Consider the following 7,689-nt stretch of genomic DNA (forward strand, 5'->3'; position numbering starts at 1 on the left):
AGTTTTGCTTCTCTGCATTTCTGACGCCTCAGGAGCTGCGCCCAGGTGGAGCCGCGCCAGCCCTGAGCATCTCGGTGGGCAGAGCTGCTCCTCTGAGCTCACTCCTGCTCCTGCCACAAGCTGGGAGTAACTCCAAGGACGTGGGAGAGGTTGGGCAGTGGAGAGCTCGTTCAGGATGAAGCAAGGCTGGCTGGAAGCCAAAGCAAATCCAATTTTCCTTCCACCGCTGAGACAGGAATTTGCGGAGCTAAGCTCAGATTCAACTTCGTGTTTTGGTTCAGCCCAAAGTGCTCCCTCATTTTTAGTCTCAACATCATCAAAGTCCCCTTAATTAGATTTGTATCTCAGACACATTCCTTTGCAGTGTGTTGCTAATGCATCCAAAATGGCAGCGTCCCACATCCCATAATACTTGCAATTTTTAAAGGATTATATGGGGTTTTTTTCCCTTGTTTTTAAATCACTTTTTAGGTCCAGACAGGGCAAGATAGCAGCAGAGATGGAATCAATAGTACACAGGAATTACCCAGCCTTAATAAACTTCAGGCACGGCTTCCTATTGCAGCTGTACATCAGCCCAGACAGACAGACAGACAGACAGAGGCTGTGCTGGGAGGTGCTGCCTGAAACAGGGGGGCTGTTAAAAGGGTTACAGATGACGCAGCTTTCGTCTTTTTCAGGTGCTCTGGTTCCTTCCTGTGCTTTTATTTTTTAATTATTAATTATTTATTATTATTTATTAATTATTACATATTAATTATCATATATTATATTTTTATATTTTATATTTTATATTTTATATTTTATATTTTATATTTTATATTTTATATTTTATATTTTATATTTTATTTCATTTATTTATTTATTTATTTATTGTGTTCCTGATGGTTTGCAGCAAGAAATCTTTCCCCAGAGAATCCTGCCAGAAGTCGCTGTGCTCCCAAGCACTGTTCCTCCTCTCGGGGCTGCATGCAGAGTTCCTGTGCCCAGCCCTGCTCTGGGTGTTTGTGACAGTTTGGGAGGGATCAGTGTTGAAATTCCCCCCCAAAATGGGAGCCTCCATCTCCTCCCAGTAGCTGCAGCATCCTCTGTGCAGGCGGCAGACACAGAATCAGGTCCCTCTTCCCCTTCCCGGGGGAGACGTGGGAGAGATCAACACACCAAAGCAATTAAAAAATAATAATCACAGACCAGAAGAAAAGGAAAAAGGCATAAAAAGTGGGACTAATTTTATGACAAGAAATGAGGCTGTAAAACCAGGAGCAATTAGAGCACAAAGGCAATTAAACCATTTTAAAAGGCTCAGTGAAATTTATTTACTTCTTCCTGTTTTTTTTTTTTTTTCTGGGAGGCTTTTGGGGACTGGGGACCTTTTTTTTTCCCCCAGTGATGACAGAACCTGGCACCAGGAGTTTCCCTTTCGCCTCCAGACCTTAACTCTGTGTTTATGCAGTTTAATTCTCTTTTGAGGATGGACACAGGGGCTGGGAGCACCTGGGACAGTGGGAGGTGTCCCTGCCATGGCAGGGGTGGGGCTGGGTTGTTTTTAGATCCCTTCCAACCCAAATTTCAAGGGAAATATAGGTTGGATATTAGGGAAAAGTTCCTTATAGGAAGGGTGATAAAGTTCTGGAATGTTCTGCCCAGGGAGGAGGTGGAGTCCCCATCCCTGGGTGAGTTTAACAAAGCCTGGATGTGGCACTGGGTGCCAGGGTTCAGTTGAGATGTTGGGGCTGGGTTGGACTGGATGATCTTAAAGGTCTTCCAGTGAATCCTGGTCATTCTGTGAGTTCTGTGAACTCTGTGAGTTCTGTGAAACCATTCCATGATTTTACAAGAGATGGTGGGGGCATAAAGCTTCTGTGCCTCCCCAAATCATGGGTTATATCGTTGTAGAATTATATATTATATTATATTATGTTATGTTATGTTATATTGTATTATATTGTATTATATTATATTATATTATATTATATTATATTATATTATATTATATTATATTATATTATATTACATTACATTACATATGGGTTTTGGCACTGTGTGTGTTGGGAGCCAAGGTGCTGGACTAGAGATGAGGATGTGGATTTAAAGCCTGGATTAAAAGCCCCAAGGTTTCAGAGGAACATCAGGAACGTTTCCTCTGGTGCAGCCAGGGAAAGGAGACTTCCCTCATGGAAATCTCTGCATCCAACACCCTGGGAATGTGTCCTTGAGCCTCCCAGCACCAATTTTGGGCATCTCATTACCTCAGCTGCAGCACCTAAAGTGCATCTCTGGATCTCCCCCTAAATCCTGGGGAACTCAATAAGTGCTCACATGTGATGGTGATGAGTTGCCCATAACTCTCCAAACACATCTCTGTATTCATCTCCATATTCCCTCCCAGGATGGATCCAGCTGCCTGCAGGATTTATTGCTGTGTTATTGATGCTCTGAGCTCCTTGCAGGGGGACAGGACCCTGCTCCCAGCCCTGGGGATTTGTGCTCCTAGGGGCAATGTGGAGTTCTCAGCTCCCTCCCGCAGCCTGTGATTGGAAATCTTGTGGAAGGTTTGTGGAAAGTCTCCAAATGACAGCCTGGCCCCAGATTTCCCTCTTCAGCTCTGTTAAATGGGGACACTTAAACACATTTTGTGGACAAGTGGATGGAGTGTCCCTGATCCCAGCGAGGTCACTCAGAGAAACTGGGGAAAACATAATTGCCACGTGTTTTAGGACCTCAGCGAGATTTCTTTTTCTGGAATTGCAACTTTTCAACTTGAAAATTACCTTGAAGAGCTTGAACATACTCTGCACTTCACTCTCCTTCTCTGCAAAATGGGTAAAACCACAGGGAGTGGGAAGACCTGGCTGGGAGCATCCTCAGGGCCCCCAGGGCGCTGCTTTATCACCCTGATAAGGACCCCTCATCACCCTGATAAGGACCCCTCCTCACCCTGATAAGGACCCCTCCTCACCCTGATAAGGACCCCTCATCACCCTGATAAGGACCCCTCCACCTCAGCCAGCTGATCTTAATGGCAAAGAGGCAACACAAACCCCCCCCTGCTCATTGCAGTTGAATCCTCTGCAGCACAAACCTCATGTCCTGACTTTGGCAGTTCCAAAAAACCCCTCTGGAGGCTCATTGAGGTGCAGAGGTTGAAAATGACCCCAGTTATCAGCCCTGGTGGTGCAGGAGATTCCCTCTGGGGTGGGCACACAAGGGTGGGTGCCCCTGTTCCACACCCACCAGGTACAACTGATGAAATGCTTCATAAAGTGAAAATTCCCCCGAATTCAGAGCCGTGAGCAACGAACCTCCTTCATTCCTTGATGCCCAACCTAAATGTGGCTGAACCTCTCCTGATTTCTCTGGATGATTTCCTGGTTCAGAACTAGAAGGAAATTAGGTTTTGAAGAGGCCACAGCCTGAGATTTATTCCATTTCTGTTCCCTTTGAATCAGGAGCCATCAATAGTCATGGTGTGTCACAGGGTATCCAAATTACAACGCACCATTTCAGCTGCCTAATTGGATGAATGAATTTTAGAGAAAATTAATGAATGGTGAAGAGCTCATTTTTTAGTATTTTTTTTTCCAGCTTTTTTTTTTTGGTTTTTTTTTCCTCCCCATGCAAATTCCTGCCGATGCAAATCAATTGTCTGCGCTTGAAATTCATGAAGCATCCAGGGGATCCCCACAGCTTTCCCAGCTCCCTCGTGGCTGCCTTGGGAACTGATGGATAAACACAGCCAGCCAGAAATGTTGGTTTGCTGGAATAGCTTTGCAGATGGCTCCTTGGGCTGCTTTCCCTGCTCCTTTTCTGGCCCAGAGAAGGAGAATCTGCCTCCTCTCCTCCCCCAGGACCCTGCAGCAGCTCAAGGATGGGAGTGAGGTGGGTGCAGCGAGCTCTGAGCTCAATTCATTGCTTTGGGCTTTTGCTTGGTGTAAAGTAACAGCCAAGTGTATCAAGGGATATTTATATGTGTGATATATATATATATATATATATATATATATATATATATGCATAAAGTAATATACCGAGTGGGAAAAGTAATAGAATGTAAAGTAAAAATATCTGTATGTGTATATATATATACATATATATATATATATATACACACTTGAATATATACATATGTGTGTGTATAAATCTGTTACACACATATATATATTATATATATAGACATCTATTGTATATAATAGATATGTTATATTTTTATGTATTATATATAATATATATTATATACACCTATATGTGTATATAAAGCATATTAATAAATAATATAAAAATATAAACTAGATATAATATAATGTATAATGTATAATATATAATATATAGTATAGAGTATATAATGTATAGTATATAATATATAACATATAATATACCATATATAATATATAACATATTGTATATTATATATTATATATTATATATTATAATATATATTATATAATATATAGTATATATAATTATAATATAAATTAATTTTATGCAATAATATAAAATTAAAATTAAAATATAAAATATAAATATAATATATATATATTTGTATTTTATGCCTCTCTCTCTCTACAAAGAGCTGTGTTCTTTCACTCTGCCCACAGAGGGTCTATGTCTTGCTGCTTTAGGGCTGCTGCCCTGTCCTGTTTCCCAGGGGGAGCTCTGGGTGATGCTCAGTGCTGCTGCACAGGGGGCTCGGGTTATTTCTGGAGCTTTCTTCAAGGCTTGCTTTCTCCTTTATTTATTTTATCCTGCTGGAGAGAGGGGGGCAGTCTGGACAGGGTGGGAATGGGGAAAAGAGGGCAGGTACTGATGGTTCTGGGCAGGAAGCTGACCCATTTCCCCAGTCACATTCACACACAGGGCCTGGTGTGCTTATTTCTGATTTCCTCTCAGATTTAATGACTGAAAGTAAAACAGGACCCAGATAACTGACCTGCTTTAAACCACTTTGTAGGACTTTTAACCAAAAAAAGAAAAAAAGAGAGGAAAAAAGAAAGAAGAGTCCCTTTGGATTTAAGAAACTTCAGCTGAAGTTTCACCACTTGGAGCACATTTGAATCTCACCAGGTAACTTCATTTGGTTTCCTTAATGAAGGCTGCGCAGCGGGGTTAATTCTGCTTTCTATGTAAAAAGATTAAGTAGTAGTTGGGTAAAACACTTCATCACTGAAGTGATTTTCAGGATGTACTCACTCCGAAGGCACAGATGTAATACCTGCTTTTAAATTCAATTAGCTCTGACTCAGTTGTGTTGCCTGAATACATTACCACAGCTTGAGACAGGCAGTGTTATTCTTTAAAGCTAAAAAAAAAAAAAAGGAAACAGAAGGAATAAAAAAAGACAAGGAAAAAAAAAAGAAAAAAGGAAAAGAAATCTCCTATTTGGAGATTTCCCTAAATGTGTTACAGTTCCATCAGCTCTGCCACTCCCACCCTGGGTTTCCCCCATCCCTGGCAGCATTTCCCACCCTGGCACAGAGCCATGGGGGGCTCTGGGCTCCCAGAGGGGCCCTGGATGCTCAGATCCCTAATTCGCAGCTTTTCCCCTCTTTTCTGACACTCTCATTTCTTCCAAGTTCCAGCATTTGGGGCTTTCCCTCTGTGCTGGCCATCCTCATGTCCCAGAGCAGGTCCCTGCCTCTCCCAGCACCTGTTTATTAAATTTTTATGTGGCATCAGAGGGAAGGGTTATTTGAGAGCTAAATTAATTAATGCTTGTAAAAACACGTGGAGATCCAGGGATGAAAGGAGCGATAGAAATGCAATTTATTTTATAATTATCGAGACAACCCTGAAAGACAACGAGGCTCCTGTTGGCGTGGGATATTTTATTTTAATTAAATCCATGGACAGGAACCTCCTGGGGATGATGTCTGTCCAGCAAAGCACTGCTCAGGGGTTTGGGGAGGGAACTGGGAGAACTGGGCTCTGGCAGCCCCCAGGTGTGTGAGGGGAAGGGATTTTTTTGCAGGACAGTAAGGGCTGCACCCAACTTTCCCTGAAAAGCACAGGAAAGAGAGTGGGGCCAGCCTGCTCCTCCATTTGGGATGGGAATAGGCAGAGAAATAGAGGGAAAACCCCAATTCATAGCAGTTTATGAATGAAAAGAACAAGTGTATTTTAAGGTTATTCAAGCAATCCTCGAGTCTGGCTTTTTCTGGCTTTCCCCAGCCCCTGCACTCAGTGTTTGCCTGTTTCTCTGGGCTATAAACCATCTGTTTTCTTTCTGAACACACTCCTGCTCAGGCTGCTGTGCACTCCAGGTCTGCACTCCCAAATCTGCACTCCCAAATATTTCTGCAGGGATTTGAATGATTTTCAGGGAGCCCTCACCCCCCTCCTGCCCAGGGCACCAGGGGTGGGTTGCTCTGTGCCTGGTGGGTTTGGGGTTAATACAGAAGGTTAATACTTGCCCTAAGAAAATCAGAATATCAGGCTCTGGACAAATTAACTACTCTCAGACAGAGTGTAGTTTAAAAAAACCACCTTTTAAAATGTAATTTAAAAGTGGCCCTTGTTGTGTGTGAAGCTGAGCCACGTTTTGGGTGAAGCAGAGTTTTTGATGCAGCCAGTGCTGTTGGATCCAGCCCTGAGTTGAGCCTTGGTCCTACAGAGTTCCCCAGGAGCCAAAGGGGAGCTGGAATCCACAAACACCAGGATTGCTCCTTCAAGTGTCGTCTCTGGGGTTGATTTCTGCCGGGCTCCTGCCAGCTCCCTGCCTGCCATCCTGACTTCCCCACCTTGCTTCCTCTGCAGTGGTGGAGCCGAGATCAAAACCAGCTCTGCAAACTCCCTGACTCCGAGAGGGAGGCAAGGGAGGAGGAAAGAGGAGCAGAAACTGCTTGGATTGCTGGGGAAGTCGAGGCAGGGAGAAGCTGCCATGGGAAAAACTCCATCAGAGGCAGAGGCTGGGGCTGGATCTTCATCTCTTCATCTCCGTTTGTTCTCACAGCCAGGCTGGGTTTCTCCTCCTCGTGAAAAGCTCCAGGTCCACCTCAAGAGAGGGAGATACAGTCAGGCTTTTTGAAATCACTTCTCCCATCATCACTTAATTCCTCCGTGTCCTTTCTGCCAAAGACAGCGGGTTCTCTGCCTTGGCTGGAGGAATTCTGATTAAAACCCTTTTAAACAGCGTTTCATTCGTGAGAGCCTCGTGGCTGCATCCCAGATCAGAGCAGGGGCAGGGCTGCCTGCAGAGGAGGAGGCTGCGGAGCCGCTCTGCACACCCAGCCACGAGTGCTGCTCCTCTAATGAGCCTCCCTGGGTCTCCTGGCTCTGAGGATCCTCTGAGGCAGCACTAAAGCACTAAAGACGCCCTGGTAGCCGTGCTTGGCTGAGCAGCAGGCACGGTGGCTCATTGATCCGAGCAGCTTTGCTCCACACAGCTTTGATTTGGAGCTGCTCGCTGGGGGAAGCGGGGCTGGGGAGGGTGGGCAGGGATGGGGGAGCTGAGAGGGCCCAGAGCCCCAGGGAGGGGTTCTGTGACAGTTTGTGGCAGTCTGTGACACTCTGTGACAGTCTGTGGCAGTCTGTGGCAGTCTGTGGCAGTTTGTGGCATTCTGTGGCATTTTGTGGCATTCTGTGGCAGTCTGTGGCACTCTGTAGCAGTCTGTGGCAGTCTGTGGCACTCTGTGGCATTCTGTAGCAGTCTGTGACAGTTTGTGGCAGTCTGTGGCAGTTTGTGCCAGTCTGTGG

At 44.7% G+C, this 7,689-nt stretch overlaps 1 long non-coding RNA gene across 2 annotated transcripts in view; it reads left to right on the plus strand.

The window, feature by feature from the left end:
* Positions 1-3,730: 3,730 nt before the first annotated feature.
* The window catches only part of LOC143696156 (uncharacterized), an 8,522-nt gene continuing 4,563 nt past the window's right edge, over positions 3,731-7,689 (plus strand). Inside the window, exons 1-3 of one of the 2 annotated variants that reach the window (XR_013185567.1) lie at positions 3,731-3,879; positions 4,949-5,061; positions 6,751-7,371. This is a non-coding gene — a long non-coding RNA (uncharacterized LOC143696156). Of the gene's footprint in view, positions 3,880-4,948; positions 5,062-6,750; positions 7,372-7,689 lie in introns of those variants that run through there. The other variant, XR_013185566.1, reaches the window with a different exon arrangement.

The sequence above is a fragment of the Agelaius phoeniceus genome, chromosome 29, assembly GCF_051311805.1.
Source record: "Agelaius phoeniceus isolate bAgePho1 chromosome 29, bAgePho1.hap1, whole genome shotgun sequence".
Lineage (NCBI taxonomy): Eukaryota > Metazoa > Chordata > Aves > Passeriformes > Icteridae > Agelaius > Agelaius phoeniceus.